This window comes from Crocuta crocuta, unplaced genomic scaffold, assembly GCF_008692635.1.
Source record: "Crocuta crocuta isolate KB4526 unplaced genomic scaffold, BGI_CrCroc_1.0 scaffold64, whole genome shotgun sequence".
NCBI classification, from domain to species: domain Eukaryota; kingdom Metazoa; phylum Chordata; class Mammalia; order Carnivora; family Hyaenidae; genus Crocuta; species Crocuta crocuta.
In genome coordinates, this window is record NW_027530640.1 from 16,060,553 (window position 1) to 16,074,790 (window position 14,238).

The window sequence follows — 14,238 nt, forward strand, 5'->3', positions numbered from 1 at the left end:
CCAAATGAAATGCATGCTACAGTAGGATATGGACACTTCCTGTGAGGCCAGCTTTTTCCGTTAGAGATGTCCTCAAGTATTCTTGGTTTGCTTGGTTTTCTAGTAGAAGCCTGTAAGGATGGGGAAATGATGAAGTTCATAACTAGGAAGCACTGCCTCACTGACTGTTGTCACTGACAAAATAAAGCTGAGAAATACTGTGTGACCACAGTGCTGGGATATTTGTGTTAGCCCCTTAAGCTTCCAGAAGAGATCCAGCAGAATTTCCCCTACTGGAGACCTGGGTGCATACACCTGCTCATGTGGATTTCGGATGATATTAGAGGAAATGGTGAAGTTTGGAGAGTGGTGTCTCTTCTTTATTCAGCTCATTTCCTCCCCCTTCCGCTCCTACAGCCCTGTAATTGTAGCTCTCCAGGGTTGGCCCTCCTTCAAGAGCCTTTCTCTGTTCGTGAGAAACATCCACTATTGAACTTCTCTCCTTTTTACTTTCCCCTGGGGTTCCTCGATCATCTTACCTCTAACCTCCCCAAATTAAATGTTTATGGAGATCCTGGGTGTGACAGACCAGCATGAAGTGGCTGGGTGTCGGACTCTAAGGAATGTTCAAGACTGTGGCAATCTTTTGAATTTCTAAAGGGTGCAGCTGATACTAAACTTGAGCTGATTGCTACCAGGCAAGTATTTGGCTACTGTAGTCAGATACTTTGATTTTCAACAGAGTATGGAAATTAGGAACTTTAGGTGATACTTACTAATTTTACTGTGTTGCATAATTTTTAAAAAATGTATCTCTGGGGCCAGAGTCAGTCCATATCTTTGATGTATGCCCTTGGTTTAACCATTTCTTCTCTAACTTTACCTTACCTGTTGCACACATGTCAGATTCTACAGGTTAAAGAAAAGAGATCAGTCCTCCCTAAATTTAGGCCTGTTGAAGATTATCTGGAAACCAGTCCACCCTTTCATAATGCTAAGAACACATCCTGCTGACAAGTCTTCTGCAGGCTCTTGTGTTAGGAGTGTCATCTAGGGTTCACTAAGTCCGCAGATTCAGAAATGAGTACAGACATGAAAGAGAACCATGTTAACAAAGTCCTCCATCTCTCCCCACCTGGTCAGTCTCTTTCCACAATGCCAGGATTTTGTACAGTTAACTGAGTCATTATCTTTTCCATATCTCTCTCTCTCTCCCTTTCTCTCTCCCTCTTTTTAATAGACTTTGTTTTTATTACTTCATTCCATTACTACTAGGGTGTGAGTGTGAGTGTGAGAGTGTGTGTGTGTGTGTGTGTGTGTGTGTGTGTGTCCCACCTACATACTTACCATCACATAGAATCTGTTGGGGGAGCATTAATCTTGAAAAAAAATTAAGAAGAACTTAAACACTCATCATCTATCCAGATTTCCCTACATGGTTTGAGGGTTTGTTTGTTTCTTTGTTTCGAGAGAGAGAGAGAGAGCGCGCGCTCCAGGGAGAGTGGCAGAGGGAGAGAGAGGAAGAATCTTAAACAGGCTTCACTTTCAGTGCAGAGCCAGACGCTGGGTTCAATCCGATGATTCTGGGATCATGACCTGAACTGAAATCACGAGTTGGATGTTCAACTGACTGAGCCACCCAGGCTCCCCTTGTTTAAGATTTTAAGAAAGTTTTTATGAATTTTAAAAGATGTGGCCTTCCCCCCTTCTTTACTCTCCTTCTTCCCCAAGCGAAGGAACACTACTTGCCATGAGGCTGGAGAGAGAAGGTGTGGAAAATCTGTAGTGGAAAGCAATGCAGGAACTTCTACCTAAGGAATTCTAGACACAGGGTGAAATCAGACATACATTTATGGATAAATCAATATATATTCAAATAAAAATATGCCAAATCTAGTTCCTTGCTTTGTCAGGTTATTAATAAGTGCTTTATAGGATTTAAATCAATCTTTCTTTTAAAAAATTTTTTCAGGTATGACATCTGAGTCATTATAAACTCTTATTCTACTGAAAGCTAGTAGCTTGTAACAGTGTTTTTCATTTTTGTCATAAAGTTAGAGAAATAATTACTTAGTTTCAGACATGTGCCAATCTGTAGTGATTTTACCTCTATTTTTTTTAACAGCTTCGGAATCCAACGTTACTGACTTTGTCGTTTCTGTGTCTTTGTTACTTTGATGTGTGATTTAGGTAAATGTTTTATATGCATTAAAATCATTTTACATGTGTCATCGCTGGCAGATTAACTTCATTAAGTTTAGCTCTGGTCAAGGCAGCAGAAGAGACTTGTATTTTTAAATTACTCAGGCAAACAGCTAATGTAGCACACATAAACTGATCTGGACCAGTGTATTATTTAGCCTCTTCTCTCCACTTCAGTGCATATGGACACATGATTGCTTTGTTGTAGTCAACTTTTTACATGCATTGATCTTCAACTAATGTTCATCACAGGAGAAAATGCAAGCATCCGTGAAATGGGATTTTGCTATGTTAATTGCAGGCTTTCTCTTAGGTACCTGGCTTCAGAGTGAATATTCATTTACTACCCAGGGTGAGTAATACATACTTTGCCTATTGTCAGAGGAACTTTCTGCCCTCAGTATGTTTTGTGCTCAAAAGTAGATTCAGTTTATCTACAAAATGATCCAGGCAAGTGCATGCCTTTTACTACCATCTGCACTTTCTTTCTCTCCTGCCTGTTAGATTTCCAACTTTCATGGCTCCTTGCGTTGGTGGTATAGTGGTGAGCATAGCTGCCTTCCAACTTTCATGGCTCCTCAAGCGTTTGCACTGATGACAAGGAAGTCATGGGAAAGACTTGTTCTTTAGGCTGGTTTTATACCTTGTGTTGAGCTTGGGATGAGAATTTGGGGATTAGTAAATAAAGAGACCTTTCCTGTCCTGGAAGAAGAGGGACTTACCTGAAATGGGAATACAATTATGCTAAGATCAATCTAGGTATTCTCTAGGTAAGCTTTGTGACCATAAGGGCCGTGAGAAGACTGAATGCATTACTGAGGGAGGCTTTGGAAGATTCTTCTGGAGGATATCTGTAAGGACATCATCCTGATAGATTAGGGACAAGGGATTCATTAGGGGGATTTGTGGGCAGCCTACAATTCTAAATAGAGTTATTTTATTTTCAAAGATAAAACTGTTGACAGTTTTTCAGATAGATTTGTTTGTACGAGTATGATAGAAAATGCCAATGCAGGGCTATCCACTCTGCCTTTCAGAGTTCCACAAAGATAGCCCCTACACAATGCACAGAGTATCCCTGCTTTTTCCCGTGGCTAGTGTCTGCTATTGAGAATTTTAGCTAGCATGAATCTGTGGTTGTAGCTTCCAATCCTCCTTGCTTCTTTCAGAAATATGCCAAGGAAGTTACATTCAAATCAAAATGTAGATCAAAGAATAAACCAGCCAGCTAAGTGTTCCCAACACTGATGAGCACTAGGTCATAAAAGTTGTCTGTTTTTTAATTTTTCTCATTTTCCTCCCATAAAAGTTCTGTGCTCCAGCAGTATGCCAGTTTCATGCAGGCATCCATCCATTTGCAAGCATGGTTTCCTCTGCCTAGAATGCCATTCACCATAATATAGAATTCCCCTTGAGAAGCCTGCTCAAACAGCAGCAGCTCTGGGAAGCCTTCCTGGATCCCACGGCCCTCTCTTCTGACATCATACTAAGGCTCCTCTTACCGAGCTTACTCTATTTAGGTGCTCAATAAACATGTATGGCATGAATGAATAGTGCATAGATGTATAGCCTTTTTCTCATAATAGACTGTGAGCTACAAGAAAACAAAATTTTTTGTTCATGTTCACATATTGACAGCTAGCACCATGCCCAACAAAGAGTCGATGCCTGATAGCCAAATGGCGAATGGAAAAATGACTGTTTATTCTTAAGGAGACCAAGTCTTTATTCAAAGTACAACTGTATCCACTGCAAGACCCTTAATATTCGTGTCTTTCACTTGAGAATTTGCTCATACTGTATTTTGGAAGTGCACAGAGCTGTTCAGGTAGAGTCTAACTTGGATCAAGAAAATACAACTGTGACAGTGAAGTTACCACTGAATTCCACATTGCTTTGCCCATCTCGTGTATATCTCGCACCCTTTTGCATACATCATTTTCTTTCTGTTCCAAGACCTCAGAATTCTCTGGTAGGGAGCATCACGTTGTTTCTCAGACTGTACTCTGTTAAGACAGCTTTGGCACTTCTCCCTTACCCTTCCTTACTGTTACCTCTGCAGCAAAGCAGAAACCTTCAGATTCGCTTGCCATGGATAAATGGGGCTGTTTCACCTTCCCTGGTGTCATACAGAGAATTAGAAAAAAAAAAAAAAAAAGAAGAAAGCACAGTTGAAGAGAACCTGGGGACTCTCTTAAATGACAGATAAGGGTTTATAAAGTTGCCCACCTTGGCTGTAAACTGCACTTGCTGGGCAAGTAGAGGAATTGGAGGGCTGTCTCCCATCCCATGTTACTGAGGTTTCTCTGCGGTCAGAGCTTCCCTCTCGACCTCTGTTCTCACATCTTGTCAAGTTATTCACTCCCTAGCTCAGCTTCTTTTATTTGAAATATTCAGATCTAACTTTTTTCATGGGATGGATTCCTTGTTTTCTCCCTAGCATTTTCTCATGCCACTGAACTGCATCATGTGTTAATAAGCTTTTTACTGTGCTAAATTGCTTTGTTTCTGTAGCTGATTTGAAGGCGAAAAGGCCCTAGAGGGTGAAAGGGAAAAAAAAAAAGGAAACATTCTAAAGTAATTAGAATGATTATAGCAGCTGAAAACATTGCTTTCCTAAAATGGCAATATTTTCTCAGGAGAGTTTTGGGGTTTTTTTTGGGGGGGGGCTGGCTTGGTTTTTTTTCTCTTTACCATAGCCCATGAGGTTCCAGAATTGGTGCTTGCAAAGTGAATGGTGACTGGTAGTTTTTCATTCCGGAGTTGAATGAGAGTCATACATTAGAAATTTTCAAATGCATTTTTGTGACCACCATAGGGTTATGTTGCTCAAATTCTATTTGGTGCCAGTTATATCATCTGCCTTTAAGACCATCTGAGCCTGAGGCTTAGCAGCAATCATGATGGGCTTGAAACACTGGGTTAAAAACCGGTATTACAATAAATATATAAAAAGCCATTCATTAAAAATGATGAGTTGTAGACATCTCTTTGATCAGAAAAACCAAAATAGTAAATGCGGTAGCTATGAATTGACAGTTATAAAGAAATGATTTCCCCTAATTAAATATTAGGTCTTTTTGCAGTAGAAAAATAGCAATTTCCTCCCCCCAAGTTAAAAATGGAAGGAGAAGCCAATAAAATGGGAGAGGGCTTAAGATGGAGAGTTGATTTTACACCCTTCTCATATGCTCCTCCATGCTGACCAGATAGCACAGTGGTTCATTTCTGAGTGTATTCACATCTTCGCAAATGGGTCCCCATTATTTCCTTGTAGTGAACATACAAGTTTTATGCACTTTTCAGCACCCTTGCAGGTGTGAAAAGCTGATAAGGAGACTGAGGGAAGGCATCAGTACTGGAGAAAGGAAAAGGGTAGATAGGCCAGTCCATGCTTGGAATCCTTCCTCCATTGTCTCTGTTGAACTTCTGTTGGAAACAGCAGCGCTAGCTACATTACTTCTAAATTTACTGATACTTCATAATGAAGTTTTCAACATAAATATACTTGCCAAGTGACTTTAAAATAAAATTCCACTTGAATATAAATCTTCCATTGTATAGTGCCCACTGTGCTGTCATCTTAAGACAAAATCCATTGAACACAGTTTAACTTTTTCTGATGACCCAGGATAAGTTTTACAAACATCCAATAATTCTTTAGGCATTACTTATATTTGTAGCACTATTTATTTAATGTAGAGACTAAATGTTAATAAGCTAATGGACTCTGATGGTAATTGTGGCCAATTTTGAGGGTACTATTTCTGTCTTCCAGCTTTTTCTTTTTTTTTCTTTTTTAATTTTTTTTATTTTTGAGAGAGAGAGAGAGAAAGGGGGGGTCAGAGAGAGAGGGAGATACAGAATCAAAACCAGGTTTCAGGCTGTGAGCCAGCTGTCAGCATAGAGCCCGATGCAGGGCTCGAACCCATGAACTGTGAGATCATGACCTGAGCCGAAGTCAGATGCTTAACCGACTGAGGCACGCAGGCGCCCCGGCTTTTTCTTTTTAACGATGGTCAGTTGACTACGCTTTAAAGTTTCAGGATGGGTAAGTAGATGATCAGATGTGTAAAATAAAATGAAGTAAGATGCAACATAATTGTAAGATAAACCTTTCGTGGCACACATGTTCCATGCTCTGGTGTCTCTTTTGGCTTTTAGAGCGTCGTCCCCTTTGGACTCATTGCTGGAAGCCTGACACTTAGATAAATGAGGCATTATAGTTTTGTATGGCTAATGGGGTGGTGTCTGAAGCTGGAGATAAACAATCAGCAAACTCATGAATCCTGATTCCTTTAACATTTTATTGTGAAGTGATAATATGTGAGCTTAACATTATTTGCCTTGATTATAGCTATCTCTAAAGGGAAATGTTGATTGAGGGTATAGCCTTTCGATAAAATATAAGGTAAACTATAAGGTGCAGAGATTCAGAAAAATATTTTCATTTACTCGTAGATACTCAGGACTTCAGTGAAGGTGATATATTGCATAAAATCAACAAATCTTGATAACCGTAATATAATCAGGAACATGACCTATGTATTTGTTATTTATTTTTCCATATTTAGTTTTAAATAGTTGTGGGTAATATTCTTGGAGTCAAACCATAGGGGATTTTTCCCCCTCACATCCACTTCCACTTTTTCTGGGTATTGCTTCATGTTCTTCTCTTTTAATTTTTAAGTTTATTTATTTATTTTTGAGAGAAACGCAGACAGCACAGGGCAGTAAGGGCAGAGAGAGAGAGAGAGACAGAGAGAGACAGAGAGAATCCCAAGCAGGCTCCTTGCTGTCCGTGCAGAGCTCAACATAGGGCTCAAACTATGAAACTGTGAGTTCATGACCTGAACTGAAATCAAGTGTTGGATGCTTAACTGACTCAGCCACCTAAGTGCCCCTGTAGCTCCCTTTTCTATTTGGGGATGTTACTCCACTTTCACTGACAGTAGGTGGAATGGACCAAATAACATCATCCTTTTTCCATTTTAAATCTCAATATATCTTATGCTAAGTGAAGTAAGTCAAGCAGAGAAAGACAGATACCATATGTTTTCACTCATATGTGGAAGAGGGGAAGCTTAACAGAGGACCATAGGGGAGGGGAAGGGGAAAAATCGTTAAGGAGAGGGAACGAGGCAAACCATAAGAGACTTTTAAGTACTGAGAATAAACTGAGGGCTGATGGCGGTTGGGGAAAGGGGGAAAGGGGTGTTGGACGTGGAGGGGGGCACTTGTTGGGATGAGCCGTGGGTGTTATATGGAAACCAACTTGACAATAAACTATTAAATAAATAAATAAATCTATCTCTGTCTTTCCTCAAGACATCTGCTTTATGCTACTCCATCAGTATTGAATGATTTTCTCTGCTTCCCATTCTCATAATGGAAATTATGGCCAGCATATGTTGCCAGGTTCATGTACCACTTATCCATTTTCTCAGAAGAGAGAATCAGCTCTTGACCCCCAACCCCAAATTTGCCTGAGTATATGTGCCTGACGCTGGAACATTCACCTCTTTCATGAGTAGTGCTCAATGCTGCACAGAAATGTTGCTAACTCTCAAATTATGTAAGTGTATTTTATTTTAAAAAGGCAGAAAGTTGCTTTTCAAAAGTTTCACATGCCACCTATTCCTATTAAAAATATTGGTGGTTGAGAGTGAGGTTGAGCTTTCTAGTAATCATTGTTTGAGATGTTAAGGATGGTTCTTACAGTGCTTTTACATTGTCTGGCTGATACTGAGAGATAGTACCTTCAGAAATGTGTATAGACAGAGAAGAAAAAATAGATATGTCTACTGGATTGGCAGAGCAAAGTTAAGAGCAAAGCTTATTAATCTCTCTTCTTAATCTTTTCTTTTTTACAGACCTGAATACCTGTTGCATTTCCTTCTCAGTTGATTGTAAAAAGGCTCTGTATAGTGAATTCAGTGTATGCCTAGGGCGGGTACCTCACATATTCTGAATGGCACTTCTACTACTGAAGCATCCCAGCTGTATTGCTAACCAATCCAGAAGACTCCAGATACTTGTGTGAAGTTAGTGGCAAGAGGCATTTCTTGAACCTATTATTTCCAAAGATTTCTAGACATTGTAAAAAGGCTAGTAATTGGTGACTTGAGATTGGTTCATTCTTAGGCCACTATTGACCCGTCTGTGGTAGTAGCACTATGGTACTACAGTCACATGTGTTCTCTTTCACTTACACGTCTTAATTTGAACTCTGTATTTGATCCTGTGATTGTGCAGTCCATTTTAAGTGCTAAGTACACATTTGCTAAATGAATATGTGTGTTTGCAAAGGACAAGGGAACATATCCTCATTTTTTAATATCTCCTCGATTTATTAGCTTAATACGTTACTTATAAGAGATGTTCAGTTATTATGTACTGGATGAGGGAAGAAAGAAAGGAAAAAAGACGCATTCTAAAAATGTGTTTGACGGGCACCCTCCTACACTGTTGGTGGGAATGTAAACTGGTACAGCCCCTCTGGAAAACAGTGTGGAGGTTCCTCAGGAAACTAACAATAGAACTCCCCTATGACCCAGCAATAGCACTGCTAGGAATTTACCCAAGGGATACAGAAATGCTGATGCATAGGAGCACATGTACCCCAATGTTCATAGCAGCACTCTCCACAATAGCTAAAACATGGAAAGAGCCTAAGTGTCCATCAACAGATGAATGGATCAAGAAGATGTGGTTTATCTATACCATGGAATACTACATGGCAATGAGAAACAATGAAATCTGGCCATGTGTAGCAACATGGATGGACCTTGAGGGTGTTATGCTGAGCGAAATAAGTCAGGCAGAGAAGGACAAATATCATATGTTTGCACGTATAGGAGGATTGGGAGGAACTTGACGGAGGAACAAGGGGGAGAAGAAGGGCGGAAATGGTGGGGGAAAGGGAGAGAGGCAAACCATGAGAGACTTTTGAATGCTGACAAAAACTGAGGACTGATGGATGTGGGGGGAGGGGGGGATGGGCATGGAGGAGGACACTTGTGGGGATGAGCACTGAGTGTTATGTGGAAACTAATTTGACAATAAACTATTAAAAAATAAATAAATAAAAATAAAAATGTGTTTGAAACTTTGGAAAAAAAAAGAACACCATTCCTCACAGAATTAGAACTTAGGACAGGAGCTCAGATTACATCCAAATGAATCAATGTACACGAGAGTACTTGGTCAACTGTGAAAGGGGTACTGATGTCATCACAGAAGACAATCCCAGGTTCACTAGACTGAGATAGTTTATATCTGTAAGGCCCTTTACCAGCTGCAAGGCTCTTTCATATATAGTGTCCCTATCAGTTTTCTCAACAGCCTCATGAGGGAGCTATTTTGTTATCTCCACTCTAGATGAAGAAACAGGTTCATTGAGAGAAGATAATTAATTGGTTTGAGATCACATGCTTAGTAGTGAAGTCAAGGTTCCAGCTGTTTTTCTGAATCTAAGTCCTAACTCCTTCCTCCACACTAGAACAAATACCCCAGGATAATAACCTTGTGTTTTAGTGAGTAATGGTGCTTCTGACTCATTTAAAGTATTAAGAATTGGTTACTCCTTTGAATTGTCAAAAAGGAAATCAAGGAACCCACAGGATTCGGAGTTGTGTGTGAGTCACAAGCTAGGCACAGAGGCTCCAGGCAGAGCGAAGGGATTAAAGAGCTCAGGATGGTGAGAATGTCTGTTACTCACACGAATGACTTTGTAGGTGTTGCTCCCTAAGTGGATCTTTACTACTCAAAACATGACATCATGACACCCCCCCCCCCAAGAGCTTTCCATCAGATGGACACTTCAGTCCAGCTTGTAAGGAATAGGTATTTTAGCAGCAACCCTATAAATTAGGAGTTTATTTGTAACCCCTCCTTTTTAGTTTAAGCAGTCAGCAGTTCTGACCTCAAAGAGGTTTAGTGACTTGCCTAAGGATACAATGCTAGCAAGCAGCAAAGCTAGCATTTCTACCCACGTCCTCACTTTTCCTCACCTTTTTAAGCTCAAATAGCAAATATTATACAGAACACATCATCTATTATTAACCAGAAAAAAGCCACATTCTAAGAACAAGCTTTTAAAATAAATGAACTTCTTTTCTGTTCTCTTGCTTTCCCTTTTAATTAATTCACTCTGAATAGTATCTTGAATTTAATACATGTTCTTGAGATTTTTATCCTCAAATTGGGCCTCTTTGAGAGCTGGATGCCACAGAAGAGCCGTTGTTTACTGTAGAAGCAGACTTCCATTTTAACCCCAGAGTTCTAATTCATGCAGTCTCGGCTATCTATGCAAACATATGAAGCTCTCTGTTTATATTTTCAGCCTTTGTGACGTAGAGTAGATTGAATTTATTTCAGACTTTCCTTCGGACTATTACACTGTCTCTTCTTCCTAGCCACACTGTGAGGCAGCAACCTAAGGAAAAGTATCTATCCATTCAACAAATGGCTGTTGAACACCTACCATGTTTGGGGTACACTGGTCAAAACAGAAAGAACCCACCAATGAATTAAACAAAGATCTCATACTCATGCAGTTTTCATTCTGGTAGATAAAATACATTTTTAAAAAGCGTGTGTGTGTGAGTGTGTGTGTCTGTGTGTGTGTCAGGGATAGAAATGCCACAGAGAAAAATAAAACCAGGTAAAAGAATGATGAGGAATAACAGATGTATGTGGATATTCTCTACAGGGTGGCCATGGAGGACCACTGCAACGGTAACTTCCTTCCTTCTCAAAAGGCAGGTTCCCTCTGGGGCTGCCCAACGAAGCAGACTACGTGGGTCCTGGGGTGGTTGGACATTTCTGCTCTGTGAGCAAATAATTGCAAATAAATTATTGCCAAAGGCAGACATCGTCAAGTAAGGGACAGCCAGGAGAGTTGTACAAGGTGTGAAGTATAGGCATGCTGATAAAAAGTCTCTTGGCTGTCTTAAGCTGTTCTTTCTGTTGGTTATGAAAGTTTTAGGTTCAGAAGTGATTTGACCCTTTTCTTGCTTGGGAGAAAGAACAGTTTCTCTTTCTTCCAAAGGTCCTGGTTATTGCTGGAGCAATGACCTAATTAAAATTGGATTCTAGCTTGTAGACTATCTCTGAATGTGTACTATCTTCTCCAGAGCCTCTCAAGGATATTCATTACCTAATCTCATATTTTAAAAATTCTTTTGTCCAAATTAATGAGTCTTATCATTTATCTCCCAAGCAAGTGGCTATACACATTTAATATTTTATGCACCTCTTTTATATGGATGTGAATGGAATTATAGCCAATCTATTTAGCACCTTTTCTGTGTATGATAAATTATCATGGCTGTCTGCCCAGTCAGGTGGATTTCTTTGTTTCTAGTCCAGGCCTACGAACAGTGATTTTGGATCTCAGTGATTTTGGATCTCTTTGATGAGAACAAGGAGAAGCAGGCACTGGGGGCACCCTGTGGCCAGAATTGGAAATGGTGATGTGTTCCAAGAAAAAAAGGGGAACGTTGGATTGGAACGCCTGGGGTGAGGGAGAGAGGAAATTCGAGTCTAGCTCTAGTTACTGTTGGAAGGGCCTGTGCTTAGATGTTAGGAGTGGAGCTCACTTTTACAGTAGCTGAACACTCAGTCCTGACATCATCTTGAGTATTCATGAGAAGAACTCAAAGGAGCTTTAATAGTATTCTCAAACCAGGACGAAGTTGACTCATCCCACCTGGGACACAATTGTGACATTTTTCATCCTCCTTTCCCTTTTTCCATTCCTTTCGTGTTTCTTCCTTTTGTCCCATGGTGATTGGTGCCTTTATGAGCTTCCTTCCACCCCCACTCCCAACAATTCCTACTCACTCACTTTTTGCCTCTCTTTCCTCCACTGGGGTTCCACCTACCCTGCATTTCTCCTGTATCCTTGCTGCCATCAAAACATCTGCCTGTCCTCCTGACCATTCCAGCTAACCTGGTTCATTGCATCATGCACAGCCTTTCACACACAGTAGGTACTTGAAATCTATTTCTTGAATAGGTGTGGTCACAGCTTAATATGTAACCTCTACCAAATACCACAGGTATCTCATAAAGCGTTCTTAGAAATATACCTTGGCATGATCGAAAGGTAGAGCTTTCAAGGTCCTTAGGGATATCAGGGAGAGATACATTTATAAAGCTGAACCCTTGATGAAGTTCTTCTTTCACCTTATCAGTTCCTTTAGGCAGAGATTCTGAAATGCTTAGGGAGATTGAAGGTCATTCTCTGCATATCTGTACAGAATCTGGCCCAGGTGTTATATTAATAATTTTCCTTTCATTAACACTGTCCCACATGAATACTTCTAAGGCTGACCTTCTTGAATTTGAGAGACAGGATGGTGTGTGGAAAGTGAAGCAGATGTACAATGAGAAGCCTCTTAATTTACTTTCTGGATTTGCCTCTTACTAGCAGTAGGGTACTGGGTGAGTCTCTTCATTTCTCCCAGCTTCTCCTATCTTAGTGTAAAATTGCAACTTCATTAGCTGACCTACATCCTGTGGATTCGAAGGATCATTTGTCATACTGGATGCGAATCTTCTGTAAAAATTGTGAAGCATAAACAAAGATATAAAGGAATGTTTAATTCTAACATTGGATTTTCACTGTAAATCTCAGATTAGTAGCTTTGTGCTACCCTTGTTTTACCGAATTCATTGATCTTTATTAGACATCAGTGGAATGTGGAACTACTACATTCATGTGGTAGTTGAGTGCTCACTGCATGGTAGGTAGTGTGCCAAGTGCTATGCCTAGATGTGAGAAAAAAAAACCCATAGTTTCCCATAGGGAATTTACAGAAGAAAAGAATATTAAACAAACAAATAAATAACTCTGTAGTTATAAAGTTATAATTAAAAGCTTGTTAATTGATGTGAAGGAAAAAAATAAGGTCTGCAAGAGAGATATGATAGAGACTGAAAGCCTAATATTGAAGGAATGAGTAGGAATAAGCCAGGTCACAAGAAAATAGCAGAGAGAATAGCACAGAACAAAGCTTCATAAATTCAGGAAACTTAAAGAAGATCATTGGTGGCCATGAGTTAGTGGGTGATGGGAAATGCTTTCCCTGGATCAAATACTGAGCAGAAGAAGGAATTCATAGATCTAGCCAGAGGTTCGATCGTGCAAAGCCTCATAAATCCATGGTAAAAATGTTTAATCTCCTTGTAAGTTCAATGCAAAGTGACTGAAGGGTACTGAAGCATAAGACTGATAGGACCAGTAGATTTATCTTTAAAAAGTGAAACAAAACACTTCAATGTCTCTGAATGCTCTGTGAGTAGGTTAGAGGTAGACCTGCAGTGGAATTGGCTACTTCTTAGTTTTATTGCAGTGGTCCTGGGAAGAAGTGGAAGTGATGGTACTTGTCATTGGTGCTGTCCTGTGCATATGTCTACCGCTCTTCTTTCTGGGAACACAGTAGGATTTCATTCTTCAGTTTATTTTCAGGTATGAGTTGTAAATTCTTACGCTGATCAATGAGACTAAGAATTCATGTCACTTCTGGACAGAAAATTTACGAACTAAGAGACACCAGGGTGGCTCAGTCAGTTAAGCACGTGACTCTTGATTTTGGTTCAGATCATGACCTCGTGGTTCATGAGTTTGAGTCCTGTGTCATGCTCTGTGCTGATGGTGTGGAGCCTGCTTGGGATTCTCTCTCTCTCTCTGTCTCTTCCCCCCTGCCTCGCTCTCGCTCGCTCTCTCTCTCTCTCTCCCCCTCTCCCTTTTTAGCTCTTTCTCCCTCTCTCCCTATCCCTCTCTCTGCCCCTCTCTGCTTCTCTCTCTCTCACAATAAATTTTTTAAAAATTTAAAGGAAATTTAAGAATTAGGGTGTGAGTTTCTTTCTTTTCTAACATCCTCCTTTGATGTGCATGGAAATACACATCCATGGAAGTTTCCATGAATGAGCCCCTGAATGACTATGATTCACAGAGTCTCCCTGCTGACCAACACTGGATATAGTGTAAGCAAAGAATACACCTTTGTTGTGTCTGGAACCACTGAGATTTGGAGGATGTTTGTTATA

General features: G+C 40.1%; 1 protein-coding gene across 1 annotated transcript in view; it reads left to right on the forward strand.

Moving 5' to 3' along the window:
• Positions 1–14,238, forward strand: part of KCTD16 (potassium channel tetramerization domain containing 16) — a 250,544-nt gene that overhangs the window by 163,119 nt on the left and 73,187 nt on the right. The gene's annotated exons all lie outside the window — the stretch shown is intronic.